Here is a 13,542-nt window from a genome sequence, read left to right as displayed (position 1 = left end):
CCGTCCTACTATGCCTTTTGACATTAAGATTGTGCAAGTGTAGCAAACAGGAAGTACAGGGGCGGGGAAAGGAAAGGGGAGGGGCAGGGCAGAAGCAGGAGAGAAGTGGCCCCAGGGGCTGAGTAAGTGCTAGGGGTGGGGCTCAGAGGGCAAGTGCTAGGTGAGGCCTGCTAGGTGAAGATTGGAGGGAAGTGTGATTGGGGATGGGAAGAGGGTAAGTAGTGCGAGGCGTGGGTGGGTGGAACAGACTCAGTAGTCTAATCAGGGAAGGGTTCCTGCAGGCAAGAGCTGGTAGGGTGGGGGGAACTGTGTCAGACTGGTGGAGGGGGGTCAAGCCCCTGTATGACTCAGAAGGGACCAGACAGCCAGTCGTACCAGCGGGGGTAGGGGGGCATTGGCAAGTAAGGGGAGCGGTAAGGAGGAGGAGAGAAGGAAGGTCTTGAGAAGCTTCCAGAAGTTAAGGAGATCCAGCTGAAGTCTGAGATGGACAGGGAGGCCATTCCAGAGGTAGACAAGAGAGAGATCTACCACCCACTCTGCTTGGGGAAACGTTTGACCTGCAGAGAGATAGAGCTGGAGGACAGAAGGACTCTAGCAGAGCGGTATTTAGAGAGAGTAAATTGAATGTAGTGCAGTCCCAGACCCCAGAAAGCCTTGTGTATGATGCAGAGGGTCTTGAATTTGATCCTTGCCTTCACTGGCAGCGAGTGGAGAGCTTTTAGGGCTGGAGAGATGCACTCCCTGGGCTTGAGACCAAGGATGCTTAACAATTATAAAGCCCTTATATATAATCACACCCACAAATTTACAAATAGACAAAGCTATTACATTACAGCGACGGATGAATTAAAGTACTTCAATGCTGGATTGCCTGCCTCTGTGCATCTATTCGACTCCTGCTTCCCAGTCCTTAATTCATCAAGGTAACCCATCTAGCAGACGGGCACTTAGGTGTCACCAAAATTAAAATTCCTCCTGACTGCCACCATATGAAATTATAACTAAAGGCACCACCCAAAATGGCTTCTTGAGAAGTGTCAATCAGTTCAACGGGCCCCCAAGTTTCTGGGTGATCGGAAGACAGAGGGGGGCTTGGGCCAGGAAGAGTAGACTCTTTGAAATGTTGATAACCGGTAAGTAATCAGTGCAGTAATCGGGGAATGTCCATGTCATACATCTTCCTGGGCCCAGTGAGGACATCATCTGTAACATGAGCTTGAGCAACATACAACAAAAGACGCAAGTGGTGCAGTACAAAAATACTTAATAAAGGGTCGTTGCCAAGGAATGTTGAACTGTAAACAGAGCAAAGCATGGCCAACCCAAAAGAAGCCGATGAGTTGCCCGCAGCCTGTCATGAGAGTTGAACGTTTCAGGAAAAGCCTGCATAGCTGCCCTCCAATGATCATGTGAAGGAACCCCACCAATTTGTGATGCCCGTTTCAGAAAAGGCCCATGTAGACACCGTACAAACATCATGTGAACGATCGCCACAGGTCTGTAATGCTTGTTTCAGGAAAAGCCTGTATAGCTGCCCCACACATATGATGTAAACAGGCTCCTCGCTTCTGAAATGCTAGTTTCAGGAGAAGCTCGTGTGGCGCCTCTGTGAATACACTAAGGAACCCTCACATTCCCTAATGCTGCAAACAAGAGGCCAACTGTCTTCCGGGCCCAGAATACGGCAAGCAAATGCCACTCTTTGAAACCCTGAGGATTCGTCAAGGGACTAAGAGGGTGGCAGAAAGTGGTAGATTGGGGATGTGGAGGGGCTTTGTAGGCACCCTTTGGCTCTGGGCACAATTGGAATAAAGTGAGAAGACAAGTTCCCGCATCCGAAAACTATACAAGAAGTTTAGAAAGAGTTTGCCCTTCCTGATCAAACAACGAAGCCAGCTTGACAAACACTTGTGTACAGGTTTACATAGTTGCTGTAAACATTTAAGTACTCAATGCAACAGTCATGTCATACAACAGTCAAATCAACATGGATTAACCAACTGTCCAGAACCATCAAGCCTTCTCTGTGCAAATTGTACACTTTGGACACAAGATGTGCCAGCACCTTCACCCGCACCCTCGGGGGCTGACTACTGTGAAGAGAATGATCCCCTGGGGGGGGGGATCTCCAATTTAGATTCAGGATTACAAGAAGTGGCGAGAGTGAGAAAAGGCACCAGGATCCAAGGCAATACCTTTAACCCAGGACGAATCCTGTGGTAGACCGACATCTTCCATATAGGAAAGCAGCAAAATTGGCTGCTTGCTTCACCAGCTGGCCAAGACATCAGAATCAGAAAAGGGAGATTAAGCAGAATGGCGGTTTGGCCGGGATCCTGTGCCCAAACTGGTAGCCAAAACTGTCACATGGCAATCACCAAGGATCTCAGATTGTCCAGTGCAATGCCTGGCACAAATTGAAATTACTTTTCCAAAATGTCAATAAACACTGAGCACTCGGAGCCCTCCCTCATTGCCAAAAGCCGAACATGGCAAATTCTCCAGTAAGCAATTGCCCTGTGCAGGTCTGAGATATGATACAAAAGCTGGCAGCTGCATGTGACGTTCACAGGGAGATCCTAAATATTTTGTCAGCAGCATCCGTGGAAAGTGCCTTTTCCAGAGATACAGCAGGATGTCCTGTCAGTGGGCAGCAGCGAGTGGCCATTAAGTGTCAAGGAAACCCCTGAATAGGATACATCTGAGACCAAGAAGGGGAACAAATCCATTGTCGGGGTCACGCCACTCACGGAGAAGAAACGTTCTGATCTTCTTGTGTAGAGAAGGGGCAGTGAACCAGAAGGAATGTAATGACCGAATATGTCCTCATCAGCAATAGTGGCCACGAGTGGCTGCAGGTGCCAATTTGGGAACGAGGAAACCCAGGTTCGAGTGCTGGTGGGCAAACACCTGCAGTTCCTCTAGTCATATATTTTCTCTTGGGCTTTAGTCCAGTATACTCCTCATTCACAAAAGGGTCAGCAGTGTCACAAGACCCATCTACAGCTAACACATGGCTCTACTCCAGTCTAGCTTTCTTGTAGGAGAGCCAACAGTGAAGTGATGATCAACAATGGCATTGACAGTGTCCTCCACAAATGACCAGAGTTGTGCTGTTGCTGAAATAATGGCATTCCCCGGAAAGGTATAAGCCTGTGTGACTGGTAAAGCAGGAGCAGGGATCCCAGCATTCAACACTTCAGTGGTGAGGGTCCAACCAGGAGAATGCCCATGGAGCGAACAGGAATTGCAGGAAGAGGGGAAGGGACTGCTGGAGCCACCAGACGACAAGGGACAGCAGGAACAGGAGAATGCCCTTGGGATAGCTGCATCTGCCTCTGTAGTACGCTCAGGACGCGGGGCGAGCGGCTACAGCCCGTGGAGGCATGATGGGTTTAGAGAATGTTTTACAAAAGACCCAATAATGGAGGAAAAGCCATTTATAGCGTATACTGCAAATTGGGTCTGAGAAGTCTATTACCTTGTCTTTTATTCCCCTCCAGGCCACGAAACTATTATATCTTCCTGAATTCAGGTTTGGGATAAGTACTTCCTATTTCTGTGGCACCAAAATGTGCCACCGTCTCTTCCTGCTAGTAGAACACATCTGCAGTGCAGCCTCACAGGGTTTCACCAGGCCCCCTGGATGGTGTCCACTGCCTGCAGCATCCCAGCATACCAACATCCAGAGAGTTTGAAAGGCGATCCCGCGGCATGTGGGGTCTGGCAAATTAAAGCGGGGGTGCTGAACCCCACATGTTCATCCCACTTGAAACACTGCAAACTGTGGGGGCACGTAGGCAACTGGCCATAGTGACATGAGCTCACGTTATTTTTATCCAAATGAAATGGGCACAATCCTACATGGCAGGGCGCTCTGGGGGGAAAAAAACGAAAAGGGGGTTAGATATGCTCACTAACCTGTAATGCAACATCATCACAAGGCAGCATTGGAGTATATAGCCCTGGTCAGCCCGAATCAGGAGACCGGGAAAACAGAACGCCATTTTGGAGGGTCCTTCCGGTCCAGTCCCTTCAACACAACAGCAAAGAATTCTTGCAATGTTTCCTCCGCTCCTTCTAACCGATCCCAATTCATGTTCATGCAGGTCCCAACGTGCCACGAGACCGACCATGATAATGGCAGAGGCAGACTGTACAAAGCCCATCAAACCGATCATAACAATGGAATCCCTGTGGAATGTATTTGTGTGTGATTGGTTCAAATGTTTGCTGGCAATCTTCTGAAGTCTGGCGCATATCATACTCCTAGAACATGTTAATGTAAAGGATATTTGTACCGCACACTATCACCACCGGCGTGGTCCCCTGGCGCTCTGGCGGCTCTGACAAAGGGAAGGGGAGGATGAGTTAGTGGGAATAAGATGGAAAAGTGCAAGAGAGCAGTGATGTGCTGTTGGCAGCCTCAGCCTGGTGGGTCCGTTGACTGGGCTTGGGGTATTTTATGGTCGATAGTTGTCGTGTGCTGTTGTGCGAGTCTGTGTGGTTTGTTTTGTTGTTGCAGTGTAGTGAAGTTTGTGCGGATTGCTGTGTTGTAGGCTTGTGGTTGTGTTTAGTTAGTTTGAAAGGTGTATGCAGAGGGGTGACATTGTTAGTGGATCGGTTAATTGGCATTGCTGTCCTTGCAGTTATGTCTAGGTGTGGTGCTTGCTATCATTCACTATTCCATCTGAATGTGGCACTTGCTAATCTTCAATATCCTATCTAGATGCGACACAGGCTACAGATAAGTATTCCATCTAATTCCATGTAAGTGTGGCACATGCTAACATTCACAATCCTATCTAGATGCAACACAGGGGAATCTTCACAGTTCTCTCTAGGTGTGGCACTAGTAAACATTGGCAAGTAGGTTAGTGTGTAATGCAATGCAACATTTACAGTCCAGCCATTAATAGATTTATGCTGGTGGTCACAAATCTTTCTAAGTATGCATGGTGTAAGTCTATGGCAGTCTACGTTATGGAAAGGTAAGGTAGAGTGGCAGGGGCTTACTGGAGTAGAGTAATTGCTCTACAACCCACCCATGCCACACTCAGTTTTTGTTGGTGTCTGTTGGCTGCTGGCTTCACTGGCTTCCCCTGCGGACACCTGCAGACATGTCTTGGAGCTGCCAATGTAGGAGCCGTCCTTTGCCTTGGGTCCTTAGCTGCGGGGGCTGCTGAGCAGAGGGCTGCCCTGGGAAGGTCAGTTATGACCAGGTGGACATACCAATAAGGGGAGGTGGGCGGGTTGGAGGGAGAGGGTGGGACTGGGAAAAGGCCAGACACAAACAAAGGACTACACCCCACAGACTGCACCCTTTGGATGCAGCCCAGCACAGAAAATCAGGCTCAGAAGCCAAATGAAACACTAGACAGACACCAGCAACATCTCTTTGACAGGGCACAGGTGCGAAAACACAAAGAACATCAACCTGGCCTGTTCTACCAGACTAATCACCAGCTGCTACCAAAGTGAGTCACACTAGCAACGTATCCTCACTGACATTCAGAGGCCTGGACCGTGACACCCAGCATCTTCTGGCCACCCAAAGGAGGGGTAAAGGAACACAGAAAGGCTTAAAGTAAGAAAGGAATGGATGCAGGTCAACAGGCGTCTGATCCTTAAGGATGACAGGAGAGCAATATTTTTTTCACCAAATAGGCGCCCAAGCAACTGATACTTGCAGATGTCCTCCAACTCTCTAAAAATAAGCCATTTCTCTAGTTTGCTAATTGACCCCACTACTGCTCCAGATAAGATTTTGAAGTGTGAGTATTTTACCCCCTATTTTTTAAAGTTGGGAGTAAAATGATTTTTTAGAGAGTAAAAATGAAGTCCAATTCCCAATGAGAGTATTTTATAAGCAAGTAAAATATTTTAACTGAAACATGGAAATGGTTTTGTAATATTTGTTTACTTTCACCAAGTTATTCATGCACATTAAAAGATACATGTTTCTTCCAATCCGGCAGTTAAAATAGTTGTTTCTTCCTTTGGTACTACGTGCACTACTGGTCCAAACATATCCAGGAAGCTGTGATAGTGAAAGCAGGGGTGAAAGATTCCACAGGTCTTTTTCCTGTTTTTTGTTGTGAGTATTTTTACTCTCTATTTTTATTTTTTGGGAGTATTTGCCAATGTTTTGTGAGTAAAAGTGACCGATACACACCTTATCTGTAGGGCTGGACCCCACCCAAAATATGAATTGGAATTTAGTGAAGTGGTATGATCCAGCCACATACGCCAAGATGGGCATGCAGGCTTATGCCACAACGCCTACAAACCTACAGTGATTAGCACTGAACACAGAATTCTGCAACACCCACAGCCAGGCCCTGCTCCAGGAATTTTCAACTGGGTGAGCCAGGGTTGTGATCGGGGGGGTCCACATTCCATTGGGTGTGGGTCTAGGAGTACCCTAAACAAAGTGCTCCCAGACCGTGATCCAGCAAAAAATGTCTTCCCAGTTCTGCAAAAATACATTTGCACCCCTCTATAAAAAAACTGTACATAGCAAAAGAGAAGCAAGTAAAATAGTGTTACAACATCAATCTACCCATCTTCCCTTACCATCTGCTCTCCCCTTTCTGTTATATCTGATCCTCCATCACCTTTCACTGTCCAGTCACCTTCCTTCAGCTGCCCTAACCACTGTTGCCATTTACCTTCCCTCCCACCTATTCACACCAGCACCCAGCATGCCTTTCCTGGACTGGCTTGGGAGAATTGAGGGTGATGCCTCCTCTTCCTCTGAGAGGGCTAAGCAGTGAGGGCCCCAGCCTTTGTACCATCTCAGATGGTGTCTGCCCATCAATACCTTCCTGAGCACCGTGGATACTCCCAGCAGGCCCCGGAGGAGATGCTTGTGGTCCCTCCATCTTGTTGTGAAAGATAGACCCCCCCCCCACCCAGAATACTGAAGCAAGGAATAGATTTGTTTCCTACAAAATTGCATTTCTTTCAAACTTCTTTACATTTAAAGAACAGAACATACCATGTCCAATCAATACAGGTAGTCTTGTTGATCTTAACAATATTTCGAGCCCAGCAACATATCCTCCAATAGCATACACATGTATACAATCCTCCCTACAATCCTCCGTTCACCCACCCATTCCACAACCCCCCTCCTTTCCAAACTAACACAAAATTTTATTTTTTGTTGCATTTTGCAGCACATTTTAAATAAGTTGAGAGTGCAAGGGAGTGCTAAGGCTGTAAGGGGCTGCCTCAGGAGTCCGACAGTACTGGTTGAGGGGTTTGCGGTCTCCTTGTATCGCTCCTGCTGTGGTGTGTCCATGTACATCATTGTCTGGTACTTACTGGTTATAATATGCAATTGTCCATGATGACTCTTTGTTTGATGTGTTTACTCTGATTTGCTATTGAATGACACAATTGTGTTCAATAAAAGTGGTCCGGATATTTTCAAAGTTAGATGTGTGTGTGTGTGTCCTAATCCCTGTGCTGCCCATCTATTAAATCATGAGTGGGGCTTTTTGGAATAGCTTATAATGCGAACTGAATCACTTCTAGGGGCACCTGATTTTAACAGTTAAGGCATAGTGAAATTAAAAAATGTGCCGAGGATCACACACTTTGGTCAAGTGTTAAAGCCATAATTTGAGCGTAGCCTGAAATTTAGATACTTGACCACACATCTCCCGAGATCAAGTTGATACAAATATGTGTTGAAGTTTGGCTTTGAATACCTAAAATAATACTAAATTGTATACAGATTACTTTTAAAAAAAATGCACAAGTCACATGATAAACCAACCTGACAATGTATTCATCATTGTAGAAACATGTTGATGAAAAGCTTAATGGGGGCATTTTGTTTTGAATCCTATATTGCACAGATCGCAATTCTCCTGTTTGCACTTTTTTGCAAAAGGGGCCATTCATTAATTGTAATTGTTTTCACCAAGTACTGGAAAAGTAAAGAGTAAAACACAGGCGAAAATTGCCTTTGCTCTGTACTGTACCACTACGTGTCTGGAAAAGTGTAAATCACTTCCACAACTAACGATTGTGGGAGCCATTCACAGTGGATTCCTTTGGACTCTGCCTGCTTTTTCCAGGTGTAAAAGTCAGGCAGGTCCCATAGGAATCTATTGGTTTTCAGCCAACGTAAAAATACATGCTGTTGGAATACCAATCGGATTTGGCATGTGGACCTTGTTAAGTCTGATCTGTTCCCCAACTTCACCTGTTAAATCATACAAAATCCTGCAGCTCATAAAAAGTGGAGCTACATGCATTTAGCGCCAACTCTTCCATTCCACTTGACCTGGGAAATTATCCCCTATGACTGTAGCTTTATTTTCCCCATCCCGAATGGAAGCCTACAAGCTCCAGCATAGACATTAATGAGAACTTGCAAAATATCTCATACAGACACAAAGTGAAATGAAATGCAATGCATGCCAAGGTCGTTGTTTCACACCGCTTGTTCTGTATCCCCTTACTTACCAATCACCCAACAATCACACGTAAACAGCTTCTTAAAATCCTATATAATTTATTGGTAAAGTGCCACAGCAATGGGCACTGCCTTTTTACCTTTTCTCATCTCTAATCACTTCCTGTTGTAAATAATCTGCTTCTGAGACACGTTAAAAAGATAAGATCTCACTGTTAGGGCCTGATCAGCCCTGCTGTTTGTATTTGAGGGGAGAGAGTAGAGCAGGGCGTGGGGGGGCATTGGCACTTGTCCCATGTCCACATGTTAAATCCACCTCTGCACTCTGTAGAAAACTTTTAAATCCTGCTTTTTAGTTATAAAAGATGTACACCTTTTATACTTTGCCTGCAACATTATAGAAAACGCTCTTCTGTTATTTTTTACGGTTGTTCATGTTTCATTTCCAGCACTCCCTGAACACCCAGCACCCAGGATTTACATCATATTTTCCAAACAAATCCCACAACACACATGACATATATTGTTTGCATACGAACTCTGTACATTTACTCAAACAAAATGAGGTCAGTTCTTATCAGTGTGAATCATGAAACGTTCTGTCAGAGTAGACTAGGCTTCCAAACAAAGGTACATTCTATTTAGGTCGGAGCCCCGCTGGTAGGTATGCATTAGAAGATCTGAAACTGGTCAATACTTGCCAACTGAGCCTTATTTTGATGTAGGGCCTTGTTGGACCAGCTCAGTGAGGTGCAGCTTGATTCCCTAGGCGTAGCAAGCAAGACACCCACATCTGGGCATATACACTGTCACTTGCAATAATGGTATCATCTGGCCATAAAATAAGAACAGCTGGAAAATGGTGCCAATAACTGGGCATATGATGTCATTGCCTGGCAAATGTCTGCCAATACCTAAACACAAGCCAAAACTGCTGGCTTTGTGATTGCTTGTTTAAGACAGGACTTCAGCGAAAGTCACAGAGGCATTGACAAATATATTGCTTATAAAATCAACTGGCTGAAGACACACATTAGTGCAGATGGAACACAGCCTAGCAACTGAGATTGAACTGCACATTTTGGTGGCAGCACCAAGAGTTATTTGCTAATGGCTTGTCCCCTTCTCTAATTGCACAGACATTCTACAGAATTATGGTATGGAATGTTGTGCAGAGCAACGGTAATGTTTAATTCAAAGCCCTGCATTTATTACTTTTTGATTTTACTATACTGTCCACTTCAGAATTACATTTTTGTTACTACCAACCTTATCTTTTCACTTATACTCAAGTAGTTAATGCAGCAGAATATATACTTTGAATGTCATTTAGAAGAGCCTCCAATCAGTTGACGCACATTCTGCAGAAATCTGTGTTCAAGCATTTTTACCTGTCATTTTATTGTTTGATATAGTTAACCATTTTATTAAGTATGATGTGAAAAACCATTATATTCCCACATAAAATAAACATACTTTAAATTACAGAAACCAACACTGTGATTTTAGGTTTGAGAAAATAGTTGTAGGTAGCCTGCTTGATTAAGTGTGCTACCTCACGTAGAGGTGTGAATGGTCCTCCATCTCCCTGGTCATTTGTACTTTTATGGCTGTGGGACATACATTATTGTCTAGGACAAGAAAACAAATCCTGGCCAGGTCTCCTGCAATTCAGCCTCGCAGAATGATGTCTTTGAGGTTGCTGCTGAATGTATAGAGTGACAACCACCCCCCCCCCCCTCCCTTGGTTACCAGTGGTGTATAACACCACTGACATGACCTTCTTTCTAGGGGGGGGGGGGCACAGGCTGACTCTGGAGGGGCCTGGCCTCCCTGCCCCCATGGTGGAGCCAGGCCTGCCCAAAGCCAAAGAACATGAAAAGGCACACTGCACGGGCACGCTCCGCTTCTGCACTATGAAGGTCACAAAGTGGGCCATAGCAGAACGGGACATCTTATAAATATTAAAAATATACTGCACAAAGCAATATGCAGATGAACTCCAGCACACCTGAACTATTGATTCTAACCCCACAACCAAGCACAGCACCAAAGCTCTGCCACCAACATGACCGTAAAAGGCGCAGACTATCATGATGCAGCTTTGGAACCTGACTCGCTCATGCACCTTGCTTTACAGGTTTGTAGCACGAGTCCCCTTTATAAAAGGTAGAGAAAATAACTGCACCTTGTTTATTAAGAGCGCCAAAATCTCTCTACAAAAAGAAACCCACGATCAGCCATTGGTGGGTGACGACTAAAGATGGCAAAAATCCTGAGGGCCTCTTGTTTTCAGTGTGGTACAAAGGCAATATAATATAGGGCATACATACCTAGAGGTAGATCACCCATAATTCCTGAAGCGGTTCAGGTCACCTCAAGCCTCCTTGCCAGTAGTTGGTATTATAACGATTCCATTGGTTTCTAAAGCCCGAAGGACAGAGACACTGGCAACTCCACCATGCGCTTCACCACAAGGGAACACTTTGGGCAGGATGTGTTAGCCTCTCACATCTGTTTTCTGTGTTCTATTGTTGCTGTTTAATATATTCAACTGTGTAGGGCAGGGGGCACGTATGGTATTTTAAATTCACGCTGCTAAATATTGACAGTTCTCAGACTTTCTTTCACATGGGACAAAAGTCATCCCTAAGCAGGGGAGTTGCTAGGTCTGGAAAAGACCCGGGGCTAAGCTGATGTCGGAACTGTTGGGACTGGGGGCTAGCTAGTCTTTTGGCTGTAGCTCCTGAGATTCTATCTGGGGCTACAACCAAAAGATCAGGGGCTATAACCCCCTTAACCCCCCTAGCAACGCCCCTGTCTCTGAGAGTGTTGAACCGTGGTCAAATGTCATCACTCCGCAGTGGCTGTCAAGTGGCTCCTCACAAAACACAGACAAGAAAGAACATAAAACAATGTCAAATCTACTCTTTAGAATTCAGAGCAAATCCATTGCACGTCTGTTAGCCCATGACAATATAGCCCTTCGTTTCTGCACCAAGTCCCAGTCCATATGTGAGCAGTGTACTTGCAATCGGCGGTTCACCAACTACATACATAAAATAATTCTCCGTGGCGTGGGCTGGCCTCCCCTGAGGCTGTGCACGGTAAGATCACTCACTTGGTGTAAGAAGCAGGGCTGACTTTGTCTTATCCAGATCTCTGATTGGCTGTGGTCCCCATGCTTTCAGAGAGGAAGTGAACACCTGCGAAACTCTGCCACTTCCTCTTTCAGTTCCTTATCCTTCAAACTCGCAGATCTCCAACTAGCAAACAAAGCTCACAAACGAAATATAGAACTCTGTGCGTCAGTAATGTTATTATCCCCTGCTCGACCACCACCCTTCTGTTTGCCCCCTGCCCCCCCCCCCCCATGTAGCCCTCCCCTGAGATTTAAAGCTCTTGGGCTTATTTGTGAGGCGAAACTGTTCTGGAAAAGGCGAGGCCTTGACACTCTGACATTCTCTTCAATTTGTTTCTACACACATGAAGATGAGACGTCCCTTCGCAGCTGGGTTTTAGGTGCGTTGGGTGCCACATGTTCCATAAGTTTGCGTCAGACACACTAGTGCTTGAGGGATAGGGGGGGGTCAAGCTCAGTGGCATGGGGGGGTGAGGGATCGGATTTAAATGCAGAGCTATCGGGCTGTTCCATTGTGTCTATGTTAATGAAAAGCGTCATTCCGAGCCGAGGAGATTGCGACTTTGCTCTCCACTGTCAAAGCACCAGGGGCTGCAGGGCCCTGATCCAGCCGCCAGCCCTTATATTTGACACCTGCGCGCTGTTGGAAAGCCTCCTCACTGCATCGCATAGTTACTTGTTTCAGTTGCGTGCATGGCATGGGGTTCTGCTGTTTTGGGGGAGCTCAGAGGAGAGTGCTGCTTAGCCTTCCCCTATGTCAGAGACTGGTAGGAAGTCACTGTCCTGGTGGAGGTGGCTCAGAACTGATGCTCAATACCCCCCAGCTCCCATATCACCAGGGCTCTGCCATCCCGAGAATGGGATGCACCAAAGAACCCCTTACTCGCCATTTGGAAGCCTGGCTGAACTCACTGCTTAAACTCTACAGGAAGTGATGGGGGGATGCAAGACGCCACACAAACTGTTCAGAACAGCTTACAAACAAATACTCGGATTCTAGCTCTAGAAACGACTTCACGTTCAGGATTTATTCCCAAACGGAATGCATCCGTGCTAACAGTTCAATGGTGAGTTGGGGTCTTCTAATACTCATTTATTCTAGATGCCCTTGCAAGACTACAAAGCTACTTAATGTCGGTGGAAGCCTTTAATACGGCAAGGCCTTGTGTGTCAGCCAGCGCACTTGTGCAGGTGTTTAGCCTTTGGTATCGTTATCGTGGTTTTTGTATACTTTGCTTGTCAGTGTGATTTCTGCAGAAAGGGTTATTAAAGAAGGCCCGTAGCCCTCAGTCACGATGCTTTTATGTGAGGAAAAGGTTCAGACACAACGCCTGCAAGTCAAATGTCTCTTTCGCTCGCTCATTCTCTCATTACAGAACTTTGTGTGAAGGGGAACTGATGCCACCAAAATGTGCATTGTTCTTAACGTGGTGTAGGGCATTATACCATAAGTCGAAGTCGGTCTTTAAAAACAGTAGTCCTTTAATTTGGGCACTGAAAGAAGCTATTCCTATCAATAGCGCAGAAACGCATAGATTGGGGCTATGAGTTTGCTTGTCCAAAACCCCTGTGTAGGTCATACTATTTTCTTCAAAAAGTGAAACAAGTTTGGCTCCATTTAATAGTGTATTGGATGTAGTAAAGCTGGACTCGAGACACAGACCTGCTGTGGAGTCATGGTGTATGATCCAGGCAGCTTTATTTACCTAATTACAAATGTACATCATCCAGTTTCTATTGAAGGTATTTACAGTAGACAGAAGACAAGACATAACTGTAGAGCAGAGAAACCCACCCGCCATCCTTCACACTCCAGCTCAGGCCCCCAACTGACACTCACAGAACATTCCCTCACAGATACACCCAACATTCTCCTGAGCTGCATTCAACACTCTAACATCAAGCACTCCAGGCCAGTGACATAAGACAAGACTATATTATATCACTCCATAAAACATTATCTGGTATC

Source organism: Ambystoma mexicanum, chromosome 12 (genome assembly GCF_040938575.1).
Source record: "Ambystoma mexicanum isolate Mex_15411 chromosome 12, UKY_AmexF1_1, whole genome shotgun sequence".
Lineage (NCBI taxonomy): Eukaryota > Metazoa > Chordata > Amphibia > Caudata > Ambystomatidae > Ambystoma > Ambystoma mexicanum.
The sequence above is the reverse complement of the archived record's forward strand: the minus strand, read 5'-3'. Positions refer to the sequence as shown.